Here is a 22002-nt window from a genome sequence, read left to right on the forward strand (position 1 = left end):
GTCCTGGACTAGAGTCTCCCATACTTGAAACTACACTAGGCTCTTGGCAGGAGCTCCCATGAAAAATGGGATCCAAGGCGCCTGGTGAGACGGGTCTGGGCTTGTTGGCTGCATCCAGTGACTGGGGTTTGGAGCCTCTCTAAACCAGTGAAGCCCTTGGGTACCACTTAAACACTGCACGGGGTGAGGGGATGGAAAAGAAGGAAGAGATTTAGGGACACAGGTCAGAGGCCCGGAGAATACCTCCCGCTGGTGGCTGGGTAGGGTAGTGACTCCTGGATTGATAGTAGTCATCTATTGTACCCCAGGACCTGGTCCCAGTCACCTAATACTCTCCCTATCTGGGGCATCACCCCTGTCCCGGGCGGTGCTCTGCAGAAGCAGGTTAGTTCACCTGGAGAACTGTGGACACGAGTCTGAGGCTGGCATCCCCGATCTCCCCTGCCGGGTATCATGCTCACCTTGCCCAGGGCCTCGGAGGGACCCAGCCGGGAGACTTAGTTTCCTCCTAGAGACTCAACTGTCCTCAAGAGCCGGCAAACGGAGCCCTCTCCCGGACGCGCAGGGCAACGAGCGTTCCTGGCTCGCTGCTGGGCATGCGCGGCGCGTGCTGGCTGTGGCCGAGAGCGAGCGGCTCGCACACATTGCCCGGGCGGCGGGCGAGGCGGGCTCGCGGGGCGCGGGGCTCGGGGCAAGCCCCAGTGGCGTCTCTGTAGAGGGACACGGCGGGCTCTTCTCCTCGGGGCTCTTTCTCCCTCGACCACTCGCCACCTCGTGTCTGGGGAGGTCGCGGCACTCCGTGAGGAGCGTTGTGACTCGGAGGGCGGATCCAAGGTAAGAGCCCCTCGGACACCGGTGCGGGTCCTCGGGTGGGATTCCCGCGGCACGGGTTCCGTCTCGATTTTCTGGAAGCGCCTCTGTGCGCCAGGACCAGAGCGGTGCCAGGCTCAGCGGCCGCCGCCGTTCACTTGGACCCTTTGCAACTGGTGGCGGCGGCCAGGTGTGTGAGGGCGCTGCCGCCCCAGCGCGTCCTCGAGCCCGCTCTGCGCGGTCCGGAGCCACGAGACCCGAGCCCGCCGCGACCTGCTCCCCTGCAGTGGGCGCCTAGCGCTCCCCCAGATCCTACGCTCACCTGGGCTGCGCGGGGCGCACCTGAGTTAGGCACACCTGGACTCAGACAGTGCGTTAATGTCTTGGACTTGGGGCTTTCAGTGTGCCTCTCACCCCAGCCCGAGTGGGGACACCCCCACTCCCCACCCAGGAGACCCGTTAGAGATGGGGACCCGCCCTATTAGAGATAGATAGACACCCTACAGTTGAGGTAGTTCGCTGTGTTTGAGTAGTTGTAAATTCTGAATCACTTTCCAAGAAATACCATTTTACTTTGGGGAAGATGGCCTCTCTGTTGCTGTCATTAGGGCTTTGGAGGGGTTCCACACCCACCGAGAGATATTGCAGGCTCCCCGTGTCTCACCCCTTTCTTTCTTTTCAATGACTACAATACACATGCAAAGTCTTTGCAGGGCTCTCTGAGCCCTGCTGCTTAAATCCTCCTCCTCCTGTAGCCCCCAAGTGCTGCTGGCATCTCGCCTGGGCAGGAATCCCTGGTGTTTGGGCTTAAAATCCTTAGACGTTTGGAGCAGCGAGGCTTTAGAAGAGGAGGCTTCCCGGAGCCAATGTTTCAGCAAATGCATGGCTGCTTTTCTTCTCAAGGTTTCACTTCTCGCTTCAGACAGTAGGAACAAGAGACAAAATAGCGAATAAGTTCAGATACAACTTGGTTCAGACACGTGTGAGTACTTTGAATTTTTATTTGGATTTGCCACTTTGAGTAGGAGGTGGAATTAGGATTCCTGGAAGCTTTTTTTTTTATGTTAAAAAACAAAAACCTCAAAGTGACTGTATTGTGGGCTGTTTCTAATTTCTCTCCGTTGAAAGAATGTCATTTTACACTCCTTGGGTTTTGGCCCGCCTGCGCTCAGTCTATAGAACTGTAGATCCTGGAACAGCTAGTCTATTGGGATTAAAGTCAATGATGTCCCGCCTCACCTAGTGAAGATTTCTTTCCTGTTTTTTAAAATTGGGGACCGGAGGTTTCTGGGCATGCTGCGGTAGTTCTTAGTTTGGTGGTGTGGAGAATCTGTGGCTTATGGCTCACACCATCTGCAGACTCGTTACAAAGACGGTGTGATGTAGTGTCACAAGCTAGTAAGCTTGTGTGTGTGCGCGCGCAGAAAGCCCTTCCTGCTCAATAGTAGATTAAGACTGTGAAATTCCACAAGCCACTCACTTCCCTCCTAGCAAAAAGAGAAAACATCTTTTAATTCGGACTGCTGTGAGCTCAGTGTTGCTCACAGTATTTGGGAGGTGCACTTTGTAACTCTCTTCCCTTTCTAAGTGGCACTGAGTATCCTTGTAGTTGGGACGTTAGCCTTTTATTAACTGCGGGAATGCTGAGTGACCTTGTGTTGAGGGTGATTTTTTTAAAAAATAAAATTCCCCAACAGGAAACTGGTGTTTAATTTTGAACACTTTGCTTGTTTGTGTTCAAAGGAAAAACGAGCTCACTTTGTGTGTGTATCTAGCTCTATCCTGATTTATTCTCCCCTCATTCTTCTCAACCTCCAGGACTTTGTAACTGTGACACCCGTTGCCACCCTCTGCTTTCACTGCTTGTATCTGCCATATTTCAAACTGAAATCCCATTTTAAAACCCTACATTTCACATCTCTTTATCTACTCCTTTTTATCCCACTGAATCTCTTCTTCATTCACCTGTTTTTATCTTAAAAACATAAGCTCGTTCGAGCCAGGTTTGAGTAAGAAACTATAAACGCCAGACTCAAAGCTCTTTTTCTTGAAGTTTTATTAGATGAGTTTGAACCACTAACTTTATTTATGTAAATCTTAGGCTGGGCTTTCCAAGCCGTATTAAACGCATTTGGTAGTTGTGTCTCAGCCCTAAACAACCCAAGTATAGCTTTATAAACTTTCAGACATCTGCGGGGGTATCAGAGGGGAAGGGCTGGAACTTTAGCCCAACTGCTCTGGCTATACACGACATCCCTGCTGGGAATTGCTGCACCAAATTGCTTGCAGCTGTGAGGAACTGAAAATGTTTTTCTTAAGAAGCACTGGAGTGGAGTCCTTGCATACAATGTGAACTGAGTATTTAGAAGAAAGTGGTGGTGGTGGTGGTGGTGGTGGTGGTGTTCTCCAGGTCTGTACTGCCCCAGCACCCTCAATCTTTCCCGGGTGCATTTCTAAATGGCACTTTAAAACAGCCCCTAGGGGCTGGGGAGATGGCTAGGTGGGTAAAGTGCTTGCCCGTCCAGGATGAGTTCAGAACCTGAGCACCCACATAAAAAGCTGGGCATGCCTCTGCAGTCCCCGTGCTGCGGAGTGGGGGTGGGGGAGGCAGAGGGTGGATGCTAGGAACCTGCTAGCCAGCTGATCCACCTCAAACGGCAAGTTCTAGGGTCAGTTGTACACACACTTGAGTGCATGCAGACGCACCAATAAAATAAAAATAAAAATAATGAATGCTGAAAGTCTGTGAGGTAGTTAGAAGGCAGAAAAATGCAGCAAGGGTACAGGGCTTATAATAGATTCTCCTATTAACATCTTATGTTGTGTCGGCAATTGATGGGTCACTATTGGTGTTGTGTTATTAGTTATAGCTCATACTTTCTTTACACGTTCTTTTAACCTTTGTTTTTGGTGATCGAACCCAAGGTCTCATGCACAAAGCTCCTCCACTGAGCCACACTCCAGTCCTTCCCTGTTTTTATCTAACTTGCCTTCTCTCTCTGGACTCTGTTAGTCAGAACACTGGTCACATTTGATTGTCACTGTCTCTTCAGCTCAAGCTGACGCTGACCTTTCTCAGATTTTCCTTGTTTTTTTTTTTTTTTTTTGTAACAACTTTGACTACTTTTAGGAGCCTTGGCCATATAAGATTATAGCATGCTTTTCCCCTTTGGATTTGTCTTTTGTTTGTCCCAGGGTTAGGCAGTAATTACGCACACCTTTGATCTCAGCACTAAGAAAGCTCAGGCAGAAAGATGACAGGTTCGAGGCCAGCCTGGCTCCATAGTGAGTCCCTGTCTTAGTCAGAGTTGCTGTTGCTGTGATGAAACACCATGGCCCAAAGCAAGCTGAGAAGGAACGGATTTATTTGACTTCTGCTTCCACGTCACTGTTCTTCTCTGGAGGAAGTCAGGACAGGAACTCAAACAGGCCAGGAACCTGGAGGCAGGAGGAGTGCTGCTTACTGGCCTGCCTTCTTATAGAAGCCAGAACCCCTAGCCCAGGGCTGTCCCCACCCACAATGGGCTGGGCTATCCCACAGCAATCACTAATTAAGGAAATGCCCCCACAGGCTTGCCTATAGCCCAGTCTAATGGAGGCCTTTTTCTCAAAGGAGACCAAGTTGTCTCTGGTGTCAAGCTGAATATAAAGTAGCCAGGACAGACATGGTCACAAAGCAAGGAAACCCAGGCACTGTGGGCTTTTATTGGAAGATGACCAGGGCAAAGTGCCTTCTCCAGCCCAGGTCACAGCACACACCATCTCAGAGTTATCTGACTCATCTTGCTCACTGACTGAGATGGCCTTCGTCAGGTTTTTCTTCTATGTTCCTGGTCTCTACTTTTCCAGTACTGCCTCACGGGAAGGAGCCTCCTAGAGCAGCCTGGTGTTTAAGGAGTGGAGACTTCTGACTCCTCCCCGTCCCCGAGGTGAAATATCTGTCTACAGCTATGTGTTATGTATAGTTTGAATATAAAACTAGCCAGGACAAACCTTGTCACAAAACAAGGAAGCACAGCTACTGTCGGCTTTGGATTGGAAGATGATGAGGACAAAGTGGCTTCTCCATCCCAGGTCGCAGCATATCCTATCAGGAGGGCTATCGGACTCCTGAGGAATTTCCTCTTCTCCTTTACTTAGTTACCTGGTTGCTTGCTGTGAATCTGGAGTCCTGAATACTCACCATGCTCTTTGGGTGTAATTTAACCCTTTCGCAGCTCAGACCCTTACAGCTTGGTTCCTGCCTCCCTTTGATAAGTTCCTACCAGTGTGGTTTGTTTCTTTTTCTAAAAATCATGTTTCCATAAGATGTTCTAGGTTCTTCTTGTATGGTTTCTATCAAAATCAGCCATTTCACGACGTGATTGGTTTCTTAGTGTTTGGAACTTTTATTGGAAAGCCGGGCCTGACCCTGAATGATGGCTTATGCCTGTCATTCCCACACTCTGGGTGCAGGTATGGGAGAATTGTACGTTCAAGGTCGACTTGAGCAATTCTTTGAAAAAAACCAAGGTCTGGATATAGGCGGACTTGCTAATGGAATGCCATTTATTGTAGGCTCTCAGGTGAAAAATACATTTGTGTATAGAGATTTGAATATACACATGTATATGTATGTATATATATTTCTGCATACTGTGTGCATCTATATTAAAGTAGATATGAATTCATACTGGTATAATGCTGATTTTGGTAGATATTATTCTGGTTTCTCCCCTGTTCATCTGGAAACTCCATGCAGCAATGAAGAGAAACCTGGCTCCATCCCTCTGTTTGCTTAGTTGTTCATTTCCATTAAAGAAGTTTAGCAGTATTGTAATTGATAACCCCTGATAGCACGGACAGCCACTTGGCCAGCAGGAGTCCAGTGCCCATACGCAGGGCCTTCTGCTTTTAAGCTCAATCTCTACTCATTTTCACAGTTAGCTCGCTAGCATCTCGGCCTAGATCCTTTTGTGAGATGGTTTTACACACTTCTAGTTACAGTCTTATGTCACAGTCTGCTTTCCGTCTTGGGATCTCTTGACCTTATAATTTAACTTCTTATACATACTAAGATTAATTCTTGGTCTTATAAAGTTCTGTGGGTTTGACATAACTCTCTTGACAGTATCATATCGAATAATTTTGGCATATTAATGTTCCCTGTGCTTTTACCCATCATCCCCTTTGTCTCTTTCCTGTGAAAATCAGTGACCATTTATTGTCCGTATAATTTCACTTTTTCTACGTGTCTTATGACTTTCTCGTACTGGCGTCTTTCACTTAGCATTATAGGTTTACAGGCTGCCTATGTCCTCCGTAGTGGACAGCTTTTTGTTGTTGTTGCTTGTTTTAGTGTTTGGGTATTTTACCTGTATTTATGTCTGTGTGCCTTGTGTGTGCCTGATGCCCGCAGAAGCCAGAAGAGTGTGTCAGGTTTCCCTGGACGTGGAGTGAAACTGTCATGTGGGTGCTGGGAATCAAGCCTGTGTCCTCCGGAGGAGCAGCGAGTGCTCTTAACCACCAACCCATCTCTCCAGCCCCGGTTCATTTATTTTTATTGCTTAACATCATTGCACTGAGATGACGCAATTAGCTTAATTCATCTGTTGAAGGCTGCCTTGGCTGTTCCCAGGTTCTTGCTGAGTAAAGCTGCTGTGAAGATTCTTGCGGGGTTTTGGGGTAGATGTGAGTGTTGAAACAGTGAGGTGCACACCTGTGATTGCGATGACCAATCACAGGCGAGGATGATGTGGTTGGCTCTGTAAGACATGTCAGACTCTTTCCAAAGTGGCTGAGTGCTGCTCTCGCGTTCATGGTAGCGACGTCTCAGTTCCTGTCTTATCTCCTTGACAGTACTTCGTTTTTGGAGATTATTAATTCCCACAGCTAAATAGTAAGATCTTATTGTTATTTTAATTTGCCATTTCCTAATAACATTTATGTGTTAACTTTTGTTCACATAATATTTTCTGTTTATGCATTTTTTTTGATGATAGGATGTCTTTTTACCTACTTTTTAAAAGCTTTATTTCTTATTATTTAAGCCAGGTGTCTGTGTGTGTCTGGGTATGGGTATGTGCCTGAACACAGGTGCTGGTGGAAGCCAGAGCCATCAGTCCCTTGGAGCTGGAGCTACATGTGGTTGTGTGCGACTCAATGTGGGTGCCAGGAGTTGAACTCAGACACTCCGCGAAAGCACTCATTCTTAATTGCTGAGCTCACCTTTTGGTGGGCTACTTCTTAATGAGTTTTTAAAATATTGTTTAGAGTTTTAAGAGTTTTAAAATTAAGATTGAACTTTCTTTTTCAATGTTGGAGAGTAAACCCAGGGCCTTACATGTGCCCAACATTTGCTGATTTATTCTCTAGCACCTAAGAGTTTTGTAAACTGTATTTTGTATATAAACACCTTTTCAAATGTGTTTTGCAAAAATTTTCTTCTAGATTGTGTAATGTTTTTATTCTCTTGCCAGAAGCTGATTCTTGCTTTGTTGTTGTTGTTTTTGTTTTTGTTTGGTTTTTCAAGATAGTGTTTCTCTGAATCTTTAGAGCCTGTCTGGGAGCTAGCTCATGTAGACCAGGTTGACCTCGAACTCACAGTGATCCACCTGCCTCTGCCTCCCAAGTGCTGGGTTTAAAGGCGTGTGCCACCACCACCTGGTACCTTTTGTTGTTTTTCAGTGAAGGTCTCATTGTGTCGTTTAGACTGGTCAGAACTCAATCTGTAGTACAGGCTGGATTAAAACTCATGGTGAGCCACATCTTGCAGCCACCTGAGTGCCAGGATTGCAAGTATGAACTACCATACCCAGCTAGATGCTTAAAAGAATATATTTGTGTGTGTTCATGTTGTGGGTACACCGGTGGTCAGGTGCACATATGCATGCTTGTACGTGGAGGCCAGACCATAAACATGTGTAGGCTCTTATGCTCAGGACCCTTGTCCATTTGAGACAGGGTCTTTAACTAGCCTGGGGCTCACCAGTGAGGCTGGACTGGCTAGCCACGGATCCCCAAAGACCTTCTTTTCCTTGTCTCCCCAGTAGTGGAAGTACAAGTAAACATGGACCAGATGACTTCCTTCTTCCTTTGTGTTCTTTGCTGTGGAGGTTGGGTCCTCGCATTTGGAATACAAGTGCTTTGCTAACAGGCATCCTCTAAGCACTGAGTTTCAAATCTTGACAAAGTAAGTTTATCATCTCATGGTTTATGTCATATTTGAAGACTCAAGACTACTTTTTTTTATTTTTCGGAACCTTATGGTCTGTATTTCGTGCATTTATTTATGTATGTGGGGGGTGGGCTGCATGCATGTGCTGTGGTGTCCATGTGACGTCAGAGCCAGTTCTCTGCTTTCATCATGGGATTCCTGGGGTTTGCACTAAGGTCATCGGACCTGCCAGGAAGTGCCTGTATGTGCTAAGTGAAGATGACTCTTTAGACGGTGTGGTGCTTGAGATCCAAGAGAATATTTTCAGTTTCCCCGTCTACACCCCACTGACAGAGAGGTGTGTGGAACTGGGATGTGTTTATATAGTAGAGTTTTCTTAAACATGAAACTGGGGGATTAGGAAAAATGAAATACAGAATGGTAGAACTAGCTAGTTATTTATTTCTTCTTGTCCTTTAAATTCTGAATTTTTTGATGTCAAGTTCTGAGTCTCAACTCTATCGGCATAGTATCTAGTTAGGAACATCACACCATGTGGGACACACACTCCGAGTGGGAATGGGAGTAGTCCTGACTCAATGCCATTGTTATAGAGGACAGTAAGTGGGAAAGAAAGTGTGTGTGCGCGCGTCCATATGTGAATGTGTGTTTATGTGTGTGTGCACAGTGTGTATTCTTTCCAGTGTAGTAAGAAAGGAAAAGCTCCCCATGACTAAGGAATCATCAGAAATGGCCCATTGGGTGGCTTTTGGAGGCCGAGTGAGTGTCCTGGGTAGGACTGCGGGGCATTCCAGGCAGACAGGTAGATGTCTGTTCAGTGGTGAGTGGGTCACAGTGCTGGGTGTGGTGGAAACTGTGGGCGTTCTCACACCCAGAGCTGACAGAGGAACCGCCAGCCAGTTGTCCTCCATTTTCACACAGCAGCACGAGACCATTGCTTACACTGCAGGAGGGAAGATTGGGGCCATCAAAGCCGCTGAACAATGGTCGCTGTCTTCTCTTCTAATCACAGGGCTGTCTGTAGAGATGTGTCCTGTCATCTGCAGTGACGATATAGTATTTAAGAACATGACATTGGGGATTTTGTGTAGAATCATTCTTACGTTACTAGCCAATCAACTTAAGGATGTAATTGGTGACAAAGGTGCTCTCGGTCCTGTCCCAGCCAGTCCAGAGTTTTGAGCAGTGAACACTTTCTGACAGAGTCTAACCATCATACCAGAATGAACCAAGGTTGTTAAATGAACTATATATTTGATAAGAGGTCAGGCGTTGATTGTTGAAATTTATGTTTTTAATAAAAGAGAAGAAAAAATAGCTTAAGAAAAAAAGCAATAATCAATAGAAAGAAATTTTTACTTAAAAGGGAAATAGAAGCATTCTAAAGTCTGTTGCAAAAGGCTGTTTGGGTTGTTTGTGCTTAGGTTTATTTAGAAAATGTTAAGTTCATACCACTAGAATATTGCTTAGGCTAACTTTAGTCTCAAAATTTGTTCATATTATTGGCTGTTTGTGGGTCTGATAGACCAACAAAGTGTTTCCGATGTCTGAAATACACTTGCAGACATTAAACACTATATTTTTTCCAGATTTCTCTGGTATTTATATTCTATAACATTATAATTATTTATAGTATTTTCATCGACGATTAAGACATTGAGAACAGTTTAGGTGAAAGAATAAGGCTGTGGGGGAAATGAGTATGAATCTGTCTCTTTTAAAAGTTATATATATATATATATGATACATATGTTATATATAAAACATATGCATTTGCATATGCATATGCATGTATACATGTATATGTTTGTTTTTGAGATAGAGTTTCTCTGTGTAGCCCTGGCTGTTCTGTAACTTGATATGTAGACCATGCTGGCCTTGAACTCAGAGATCTGTCTCCCTGTGTCTCCTGAGTGCTGGGATTAAAGGTGTACACCACCACCACCCAGCTACTTTTAATATATTTTATTCTAGTTTTATATAATAGTTCTGTCATTCAGAACTATTCAGTGATGGTGAGTTTAGATAAATGCACAATATGATGGTTTTATGTGCGTCATCTTAACATTTTGAATTAATTTATTTATTTATGTATGTGTGTGCATATGCGGGTGTGCACACCACAGTGTGTATGTGTGTGCATATGCGGGTGTGCACACAACAGTGCGTGTGTGGAGGTCAGAGGACAACTTTCTGGAGTTGGTTCTCTCCTTCCACCATGTGGGTTCTGGGGATTGAACTCAAGTCAAGGTTTGGCAGAAAATGCCTTTAACCACCACACCATCTCACTAACCTTGATTTTTTTTTTGTTTGTTAATTTTGTTTTGTTTTGTTTTATTTTTTGAGACAGAGTTTTGATTGTTTGTTTTTTATAGCCCTGACTGTCCTGGAACACAGTCTATAGACTAGGCTGATCTTGAATTCAGAGATCTGCCTGCCCCTGCCTCCCTTATTATTGTTGGAATTAAAGGAGTGGGCACCACCACCAGGCTTGACTTTTAAGACAGAGAAAACACGCTTGCACCATGAGCAGAGGGCTGTCATATTTAAAAATCTGTGCTGCTTTCTCTGGAGGCTGGAGGAGGGACCCAGGTGTCCAGCAGCTCAGTAAGTTTCTTCTGCTAGACTGTGCAAACTCTACATCGGACATTCATATGAGAAGGACAAGCTTGTTACTGTATCGATGTGAACTGTTCAGTCTGTCCCCCCCCCCCGCCCCGCCCCCAGTAACAGTGTGCTCAGCTTTGTGTGCATGTACACACGTGAGTAGTCTCCAGCCCCTCTTTCCGGTGTGTATGAAAAACCTTCTTAACTCTGTTACAGCAAACCAACCTTCCTCCTCCCTGCTCCCCCTCCCCTCTCTCTCCTTCTCCCACATACACTACCAAATATATATATTTAAAACTATTCCTTTGCAGTGAATTTTCTTTTTGACTTTATCATGTTATCCATGCCATCAAAGATGCTGTTGTAGAATCCATTTTCAGTACTGTAAACTGTAGTCTGTCTCGTTTTCTCTCTTTCACACTCTCTCACACACACATACACACACACAAACTCACGCTTTTATCCACTGAGATTCTTGTCGTCAGGGGTCACAGGGAACATTGTGTTAGTCCTTCCACTTAGCTCTTCTTTGGGGCTTTGCTAGATCCTGAATAATTGAAAAGCCACGGGATTCTTTCTGTGATAAAATCTGGCCGTTGGGCCAACTCTCGTCATGTTATTCACACGACACTTGCTCATGTAAAGCTGTGGGCTGATGCATGGGGCTGGGGAACGTGTGTTGGATTGCTTTTCCTTGTTGAGCAAAATGACTCTTGGCAGATTTTTATGTGCATAAACTCATGGATTTGCCTAAATTATTGTCACTTCTACTTTGAAATAAACGGTATGTGAAGCCAAGCTCCGACAAATGTTTAGAGAATGACAGACAAGAGGCTGGCGAGCTGGCTGCGGAGGTACAGGGGTTGTTGTCAAGGCTGACGGACAGCTTGAATTCAGCCCCTGGGACCCTTATGGCAGAAGGAGAGAACTGACTCTCCCAAGTTGTCCTCCGACCTCCACCTGGGCGTTGCATCACAGATGTGTGCACAGGCACACAAACACACATGAAACAAATAAATACAAAAAATATTCAATATAAAACTTCACTGAAGCTTAGGAATCTTTGGGTTTGTTTTGGTACATTAGTCTGTTTTCTGTGTTTGTAAAATTACCCGGTGGGTCGGAACATCATGTTTCTTTTTATCTTACTTTAATTTTTCACATTAAAAAAAAACCCAGATAACTCGAAAGTTTCAGCATGGTTTGCTCCAGCATCTTCACATTTAGCCACATCTTACATTTCATCATTATCTTAAGCCTTGCTGTGTCCGTGGTCTGGCAAAGAAAATGGTCCTATAGATATCTTGACGCTGATAGATGGCTGTGTGGGTTCCCACTCCACAATTTCAGCCTTCAGCCCCCATCCCTGGCACCTTCTGCAACTTACAGGTAACTGCCATCAAAAGTGTAATTTTCCTAACTTTGATATCTTTTTCCTGTTCCTGTTCACATCTTTCTCACGCCTGGTGAGACACTGGTCATGGAATGGGCCATCTGAATAAAGGAGACATTCATGGTGGTTGTGACAGACAAGGTCATGTTTAGGCAGCTCAGAAAGCTTGACACAATGGAGTGATTGAAGCCCTTGTCACCTGAAATCTTACCTGGTTAGTAAGGAAGTTATTTTGAAAATAGCAAAATCTCATTATGAGAGGTTAAATCCCTTCTAGCATAAATGTGTGAGCAGTGCTTTAACCAGAATGGATTTTTGTATGTTCAAGACAGGGTCTCACTACAGAGTTCTGGCTGGCTTGTAACTTGCAATATAGACCAGACTGGCCTCTGATCACAGGAATCTGCCTGCCTCTGCCTTTCCAGGGCCGAGATTAAAGGCTTGCGCCACCAACTCGTCTCCAGAATGAATCTCAACACCATTCAGTTTTTATGCTAATTAGAAAGACCCCCACTGTGTGTGTGTGTGTGTGTGTGCATATGCACACAACTTATATAGGAGTCCTTTATTCCTGTAAGGAATTATGGAATTTAAATTGAGTTATATCTCAAAGGGAATTATATAAGAGGATGCCCCATGATATTGGAAAGGGTTTTCAAACAAGAGTGGTGAGCTATCTTACCTCCAGGACTTGCCTCCTGTCCCTGTATCCCTCATCTGTGATTAGTTCTATTTTCTCTCTAGGCAGGACAGCTAATGGAACAGTTAGTTAGGTGTGATTTTTGTCGGCTCTCGCTGGACGGAGGTGTAGAAGGCCTAAAGATATGGAGTGAATTAATCCAATAGATACCAGTTATATTTTGTGTTATTTTGTGATTTTCAGGGTCATTGATATAATCAAGCTATTGCTATCTTGAAATATAAAGGTTTAAATAAGACCCTGAACCAGTGGTTCAAGTGGAAATGGTTGGGTAAAAACTGGGGGTAGAAGCTGATAGAGACATACGAACCCAAAGCCGTTTTTAGCCTACTGTGCTGTCATTGTGTGGTCCAGGCACTTTGACCATATGTTATAAGGAACAGTATATTATTTGATTTGACTATATTAAATATTTGTTTGATAAATAAAGACAAAAGGACTTTGAGTCCCAAGCATGGACATAATTGTCCTCGGAAAACTTAACATCCTGCTATTTCTGAATAATAACCTTGACTTTAGGAGGTCAATGTGGACTCTGACTGTGTTTGGGGCATTAGGAGTCAAGGGTGCTTGCTCATGCCGAGAAGGTAGCCTTGCTTGATGTGAAGTCCCGAGAGTGTGGCTGGAAAACTGGGGTGATTTTCAGCTCAACTAACTCCAGCCTGCCCCCTCTTTCCCCTCTTTCCATGTACAGGAGAGCTCAGAACACAACTAAAGACCAACAGAAGGACTCAGCTGGGAAATAACTTTTTTAAAGACTTTAAACTGTGATCCTTTCAGTATATCCGCCCTCCTATGTCCTCTTGCTAACTTTTTTTTAGCATCAATTTTTCTTTACAGATTTTCACACATATATGCAAAGAAACATGGTCTTACCTACTCATTTCTCCCAACTTGGCCCCTCCCAACTTTATCCCCCCCTTTTTAATAACCCACTAAGTCTGGTTAGTGCTGCCTATGTGTGTATGGGCGTGGGATCATCCGTTGTGATATGGGCAACCTTCCCTTGGCCATACACTAACAAAAGAACGATTCTCCCCCTCCCCGCAGCTTCCAGCTGTCACTGTCTTCAGTAAGGTGTGAAGCCTGGAGAGCAGCCCCCTGTCTGTGCTGGGAGTTTGGTTGGATGGATCTTGTGCAAGTCTGGTGCGGTTGCTTTGAACTTATGACTGTGATATCCAGTCATGTTCAGAAGACAGTTTTGCCAAGTTCCTTCCTCCCTTCCTTCCTCCCTTCCGTTTTTCCTCCTTTCCTCCCTCTCTCCCTCTCTCCTTCCCTCCCTACCTCCCTCCTTCCCTCCCTTCCTTTCTTTCTTTTTTTATTTTTTGAGTCAAAGTCTCTCACTGTGTAGCTCTGGGTGGCCTGGAACTTACAGAGGTCCAGAGATCCACCCACCTCTACTCTGGAGTGCTGGTAATAATGGTGTGCCCACCACACATGGTCTGCTGTTGTTTTGCTTATTTGTTTTAACTGTTGTCCACTGCAGTTCAACTCTGTACCATAAGGTTTTTTTTTTTACATGCATTTATCTTTACGTATCTATTTTGTATGTGCACACATGCATACCATTGCCCCTGTGTAGAGATCAGAGGACAACTGGACAACTTGTAGAAATCAGCTCTCTCTCTCTCTTTCTCTCTTTCTCTCTTTCTCTCTCTCTCCACTATGTGGGCTCTAGGATGGAAGTGAGGTTTCCAGGTTTGGGAGCAAGTGCCTTTGTTCAATGAGCCATTTTACTGCCCAAGCAATATTTTAAAAAACAGGATTGTAGAAAAAAACTAGAATGTGTATATGCATGTGTGTGCATGTGTTCATGCATCAATATGTGTATCTGTGTTTTCAGCAGAAAACTTTACTTAGTACCCTGCAAGGCTCAGCAGGCAGTTAGTGCAGGAGTGCTCCAGGACTCACTGAATTACTTAAACTGCACGTGGAGCGCTCCTTTTTATGTGGGGCGTTTTGCCTGTTGTGGTGGTCTTGATCCTGGCCGGTCTCTGTCAGGCATCTCCAGCAATCTTCTCCGTGATGTGCTTCCACGCGATAGGTTAGAGGAGAGGTTGGCTCAGTCATTGATCGACCCTTGATTCGGTACAGCCAGTGTAATTTCTTAAGCTTACAGTTCAAAAATATAGCTTTATTTAGCAGAAGATAGTTTGGTTCTAGTTCATGAGATTTATCCATCATTAGGAAAATATTAAATAATTGTATATGAAATGCACCAAATGGTCAGGCTGGGTAACTAACAAGACAGACAAGGTTCTCATCCGGTGTTGGTGAGCAGTGGCAGAACTTTATGTTGTTTTGAGGTGAGGTCTCATGTAGCTGGCTTTAAATTTGTGCCAAAGCTGTGGATGACCTTGATCTCTTCATCCTCCTACCCCCACCTTTCAAGTGCTCTGGTTGTGAGCATGAGCCATCACGGCTGGCTAGAGTCTTAAACTGCAGAAGCATGGAAACCATGAAAGAAGGTGTGGGCCTGGTGGTGCACACTTATAATCCCAGTATTTGGGAAGCTGAGAGAGAACGATGCCTGTGAGTTTGATGTGAGCCTGGTGGCTATAGAGAGTCTTTGGCTAAAATTATTATTTTTTTTAAAGTAGCATTTTTATGTGGGTAAATGATCAAAATTATGGAAAGTAAGTCATAACCTTTTCCTGGCCTCTCTCTTTTTCTCCTTAATTGGTATCCACATTTTTCTTGTCAACTATTCAAATACTGGTATTTGATTTTCTAGATATATTGATACCGTAGGTTATAAAGCCAGCCCGCTTCCAAACGATGTATGCCTTTACCATAACCTCATGAGGATTATTTGTTATCTAGGGTTTTTTTTTGAAAATGTCTGCATATCGTTCTTCTTATGAGAGCAACCATATAAGATTTTCAGCTGCTAAGGGGAGGTTAATATCAGTGCAGACAAGGGTAGCTGCTGCCATCTTAATAATATACACTGTTCAGATTTCTCCTGGAAAACTGGGGGACAAAAGAGCCTTTATCCTTAAGATGAAGTCGTGCCAGAGATTTTGGGGCTGGTTGGAAAGTGTAAAACTTTTAGGGATGGGGAAGAGAAGATTATCTTGAAATTTGGATGGGAGGAACTTTAACATGGTTACATGAATTGCAAAACTGTCAAATCCTTTTTGCAAGAAAGAAGAAAGAGTGGCTGCCCCCTCCTTCCTTGGAATCAAGCCTTTCGGACATACCTCTTAAGTTACACATCGTTGAAATGATCCCCACAATGCCTTTGGCTCATATGTGTTTCTAGTTAGCTGCTATGAATGAACGGTTTATAACTGTCTGTTTCAAAAGCATTTTTATTTGCATTGCAAGAGCTTAATTGTTTGGTAGCAGGATCGGCAATTCTTTTTATCTTGTCTATAAGTATGGATTGGATCATGTATTCCAAGGAACTTTTCAAAAAACCATTTCTGTGCACAGAGAAGATTCTAAGTGAGCATTTATTGACTTATTGACCGGTATGTTGGCTCTGGGAGGATGGAGATGCCTGAGTTTTTTCAGGCATTTTTGATTCTGTGAGAGCAAACTCAGCTAACCTTTCTCTTATCTCTCCTACTGGGCATTGAACCATGGTATCACAGGGAGGCGGAAGTCATACAAAGTTGCCAGACAGATGGTTGGACTCCCCATGGCAACCCCGTGACCCAATTTCCCAAGCTTTGTGCACCTAACTGGAGAGTTCCAACCTTCACTGTTAGTTCGTTTGCCAGTTGAGGATGGGAGGGAGTGAGGGAGGGCTGGTTACAGAAATCTTCTCTGCTGGTGCCAAACCTACACCTTCTAGGCCTTTCTGTGGTAAGGGACAGTGGAGCCCATTAGTCTTCATCCTGCATAGTCCTTATCATCTCTGCAGGATCTTTTAAAAAAATTTAACTGATGAATTGATGGTGAATTAAAAAATGGTTATTTTTGAAGACTTTTTATTTTTATTTATTTATTTTAGCTAAAAATAGATTTTTTTCATAGTATATTTTAGTGACGGTTCCCTTCCTCTAACTCCTGCCATCATACCCACCTAACCATCTCCCCAGATCCTAACTCCTGCCAGATCATACCTACCAACCCTCTCCCCAAATTTACATTTTTTTCTTGGTATTTCTCATTAGGAAAGAACAGGCATGTTAAAAAAAAGAAAAAGAAAATGAAAGAGAGGGGAAAAGTCACAATAAAATAAGGTAAAATGAAGACAAACCTAAGTAGGACAGCTGATGGACAGAAGGGTGTGCGGGATGCTCTGCGGGCAACCGTGCAGCCGCCCCTTTGCTCTCAGCCGTGGGAAATTCATTTGACGATTGCCCACTTATCTAAATACGATGGCGTGCCTTTTTCATTTAGAAAGTGTTAATAAATACATATGATGGATTTCCAATGGGATTTTATAGTCCTTGTGATAAAGTGGCATGGAAGCTAGGCACTGATACAAATTATAACTTTTGTTCGGGCCCTGACGTCTAGTGGACCCACTGTGTCTGTGCACAGAGAAGAGTCTAGCTTATTGACTGCGTGCTGGCTAACACACATGCATGCATCTTTCTTCTTCACATGCGTTTGGTTTGTGTCATGTGTTCTGTCACAATCGTAATACATTGAGGACATTTGCTGGAATGATAAAATGGGTACAGATCATCACAGTTAGGTGGATTTGAATCACTGCTCTTTCTCAAAAGCATTCATTCTTAGAATATTTATACATTCCTATCATACTGTGACTCTCTTCCCACCTGGAAGACTTTCTTATCTCTTCTCAGTGTTCCTTGAAGGGGCTGCTGAGCTCCGTGTGAGTGTTCCCCTTGTCTCCTTCCCAGCAAGACTTGTAATTGTCCACATCTTTCCTCCCAAACTTCAGGGTGTCTGTCCGTTTCCTCGGCCTTCGAGGATGTCTGTAGTTCAGTGGCCTAAGAATTGCCTTTCGGCTTTCTGCTTCAGACAAGAGAGTTCTTGGTAATTAAGACAAATAGTTATTGAATGAAATTTAAAAAATTTAAGCATCTGTCTGTTGTGATCAGCATTCATTTAAAATGTTACTTCCCTTTCGTGTGACTGAGTCTAAGTGGACAGAGAGCTCCTGATGTCTCTCAGAGTGACAGTTTGCTCTTCTGGAAGATTTTCCTTTTTCATGTCCCTGTGTTCTTCCCATTGTGCTTCCTAAGGAGCCTAGACCTGTCTCCATGTCTTGCTTCTTCTGAATTAGTCAACCCCTGAGTTCAGGTGTCTCAGCTCATGGCTCTGTGATATCGGCACCATTTTCATCGAACCAAAGGAACCATTTGAGGTTTCCTCTTGCCTAGCTTTACTACAATGTGTACCTTAAGCTTTTGCCCTCTCCGGTGAATTTCTGGCAGCTAGAGCTTCTAGTACTTTCTAGACGTGTGTTGAATGAATGTGTGATGTAACCGTCTTTGCTGTTCAAGGCTGTCTTCTTTTCCTTTGACTCTTTTGGGGCTTCTGGCTGCTGGTTCCCAGCTACCCTTCTGTTATCCATATACACTTAGATGTTATTTCAGAAGCTCCGCTCATTGGACGGAACGGGTATCTCAGAGCTGATGGGAATGAGGCGCTGCTCCAGGGAGTTGTAGCACTGTCTGTTGGTACCGACTCAGTGTGTGGTGGGAGATTTTTTTTTTCCCTCTCAGTTAATGAAGTCATGCATTTCCTAGGCACGCACAAGTTGAGAAGTTTCTGGAATTATTTACTCAGGCCTTATCATGTAGCATTCTGTGTTTCATGACCCATTAAGAAGACTTCGGACCCATATTGTTTCAGTCACAACACTAACTCAGTTTCTTATCTGCATCCCATGCCTCTTTCCTGAGAGTTGACCCTTCGTTTCTCACAGGATCCTCTAGGCGTCACATTACCCCCAGAGAAAGTTTTGGCCACCTTCCCAACCCTTCTTCTTACTCCTTCTGCTCTGTCCCTCAGTATGAAGCTGCTGTCCCTCAAATGAATGTGTTAGATATCTGCATTTTCCTAGACCCGGGTTTCTTCCTTTACCCATCATTCCTTCCTTCCGTGAGTAAGCCATCACCAAATTCTATTGATTCTTCCTCCAATACGGCCTACAGACCATGTGCCATTTCCCCCAGTTTCCTGCCAATCAACACATATTTCCGCCTTGCTGAACGTTCTGCCTTGCCCAGTGCCTGCCTTCCGTTCATTCTTCGCCCATGTATTCCATCATAACTTCAGCTTCCTGAGCACATTTAGCCTCACTTTTCTGTGACATCACAAAAGCCATTCCCTCTGCTTTGATTTTCTCCTTGTGTGTATGAAGACCCTTCGTCTTAGGCTCAGCTTGAGGATCTCTTTCCCAGAAGACATTGCTCCCCTCTTCATGGTGCTGGACGGCTAGCTAGCTCATACCTACTGAAATTGTTACTGAGTTACAGATCATGGTTTGTTTACTTACTTGCTTTCCCGGCTCCTACCTAACCTCTCTCAAACACTTGTGAGAGGGGACTGTGTCTGAATAACTTTTTGTCTGCCTTGTACCTTGGCACAATGCAGGGTGCACAGCCCCTACCCAGGCTTTGTTTGGATGTGTGTTTAGTGAACGGGTGCTTCGGCTGACTTCTGGTGCTGGCAGTTCTGATGCTCCGTCTTCCTATGAACAAAGCATGGTAGGAGAACCAGAATTGCCTCGGTTTCCTGCCGAGAGCATCTGGAAGGCAACTGTCAAGGCCCCGGAAACATGTCTGGTGGTTGCGTTTCTCCAGCCTTTATTCCTCGGCAGTTTGAACCTCACATTTGAGTGTTACTTACTCTTCTGCTTAGTGGTTTAGTGCCTAGAGGTGAAGAGGAGTTGCCACCAGGTCAGGTGACACTTGCGTGTTGTGTTTCCTTAGCCTCTTGGATGACTTCCAGACCCATTTTCACTAATTCATTTCTGAAGCCTGGAAAAAGCAAGAGTAGAGAAAATATAACTCTTCCACTGGTGTCTATTCATTGTTCACGGACTGCGTTTCACACCCCTGTTTCTGTTTGTGTATATAATATTCTAGGACCCTGCTCTCCTTCCACATCCCCTACCTTCTTTTTAGTTTGGAAGTTCCTTTTGTGTTCATTATTAGGTGATATAGAGGATTTTTTTTTTTTTTACATTTTGAAATTGGCTCTCAATTTGGTCACAAATAACCCCTTATGGTGAGCTAATTTCAGTTAAACAGTTAAGTTCTAGCGGGAATTTCTTCCTCATTAGAAGGCCATGTCATTATTCCCATCTCTATTGTCTGACATCCTATTGTTGCCAAATCTTGTTTGCATCTTAAAATTTGAATTTTTCATGGTCCCTAAAATGCTGGGGAGAAAAAAGGAACTGAAAAAAGGGACAATGACAAAAGTCATTTTTTCCCCCTAGTCTCTCTGTGCCTGTCTCTGTTCCTCAGTTTCTTTTAGTGACTGCTTTCAAGCCGGTAGCGCTGAAGCCATGTCGCAGATGTCACTGGTGGGCTCCACTGCAGGTTTTCTGCTCGCGGTGTCCTTTCTGGGCTTTATCAGCACCCATACATCCAAATGATCCTTGAAAGTCTGTCATTGTAGACTCCGCTCTCTTCTCTTTGATGTCCCATTCCTCCAGTGTGCTTTCTGTAGCATTTTTTCCTGTCATGTGCTGTAAACTACATGCTTTCTTTTAGATTTCATGTTTTGCGATGAGGTATGGCTAAGTAATCCTGGCTAGCCCAGAACTCAGTATTCTAGCTCACGCTACCCTCAGAATCACTGTCCTGCTGCTCCCACTTCCCAAGTGTTGGGGATACAGACCCCTTTCCCCATGTCCCGTGAGTTTAAGTGTCTTCTCTGATGCCGGATATCGAGCTCTTTTTTCTGTTGTTTTTCTTTAACTTTGGAATAAGAGAGACAAGCACACAGCATTGCTTTTGGCTCTTACGTGTTTGTTAAGTGACATGCGAGAGTACATTTTTTGTCTTGCATATTCCATCCTGAGATTTGCGCCACTTAACTTCTCCAGTTTGCAGTCTGAGAAGGAATTCGATAATACTGGCCACGGTTCTGACTGGGCCTAAAGAGAAACGCCGTGAACAAGTTTCACCAAGATGACAGTGAGCACGCAGCATCGAGGACACAGCCTCAGGCGAGCACGCCTGGGTTTTCAAGTTCTCTTCAAGTGTGGGCTATGATCATTCTCTCTGACATTTCACAGGTTTTGTAAGTAAGTCGTTGTTTTAAAGTACTTTGTAACTTACTCCCCTCCAGTTAAGGAAGACGGGTGTCTTTCAACTCCTACCCTCTTTTTCTGTGCATCCCTGTAAGAGAGGACAGGCATTGTGGAGTTCCTATAGAAATCAGCTTAGGAGTAAGACTTTGAGGTCTATGTGACGACCGCCTGGCCAGCCTTGAGAGGAAGCACCACGGAAGCTTGCCTTAGCCACTTGTTTTTCCAAGCTCCGTTGTGATCGTCAATATTTTAAGTATGAATTGTGTTATCTATCCCTCCCTCAACTTTTAATGAATGTCTTTGCATTGTTTTATTTGGAATGTGAACTAGACTCACAGTCTTCCACTGGGGCATTCATAGGAGATTCCTAATCTAGGTTTTTACGATGAATAAAGCCCAATTAAAATGTGAAAATTGCACATAACGATAGCATTGAAGCCTTCTTGGATATTATTCAGCTGCTAAGAATAAAACATGCCTAAATGCAAAAAATCATAAAACGTGGCTTTGGTCAGAAATCTCAGGCAAGTTTTGCGCTTATTCAGTGTATTTTGCTCTGTAATCAGCTTCTCTGGCGTAAGTGTGAGAGCAAGTCCTGGAAATGTGGCTGCTATTTAGAGAGGTCATTGTCTGGAGCAATTCAGTGGGTCTTGATGCTCTCAGGACATGTGGAATCATTCCAGAGTGATTATTACCAGTCACAGATAATGCCTCTGACAGTTACATCTTAAACTCAGTTTTGCTTTTTCAGATGTAATGCTTAATGCATCTTAAAGAAAAATTAATTTTAATAGCTCACAATATTATTTAGTGCCATTTCATATTTTATACACCTTTCAAAGTTGATTAATAACTTTTATGTTAGTTTGCTTATTTTATATAAGGTTCAGAATAATCTAAAATGTGTCCCTGAAAATGCTAAGTCCTTATTTGTTCTTTCCATCCATATGTTTTTATACATGTATGTGTGTATTTATATACTAAATGTGGCACTTATTTTCAAGATTTATTATTTCTAAAATTTTACTAATGTGTATTTGTGTCTCCATGTGTATATGTATGTATTTGTGTGCCCACAGAGACCAGAAGAGGGAGCTGGTGATATGGGCAGTCATGACCCATGTAATATGGGCCCTGGGAAC

The 22002-nt window shown here is 44.0% G+C and overlaps 1 protein-coding gene across 1 annotated transcript in view; it reads left to right on the plus strand.

The window, feature by feature from the left end:
* The first annotated feature begins 694 nt into the window (after positions 1–694).
* The window catches only part of Eps8 (EGFR pathway substrate 8, signaling adaptor), a 180853-nt gene continuing 159545 nt past the window's right edge, over positions 695–22002 (plus strand). Inside the window, exon 1 of the mRNA XM_048432469.3 lies at positions 695–834. The gene's annotated coding sequence lies outside the window, so the exon portion shown is untranslated. The remainder of the gene's footprint in view (positions 835–22002) is intronic.

The sequence above is a fragment of the Myodes glareolus genome, chromosome 3 (assembly GCF_982192425.1).
Source record: "Myodes glareolus chromosome 3, mMyoGla1.1, whole genome shotgun sequence".
NCBI lineage: Eukaryota > Metazoa > Chordata > Mammalia > Rodentia > Cricetidae > Myodes > Myodes glareolus.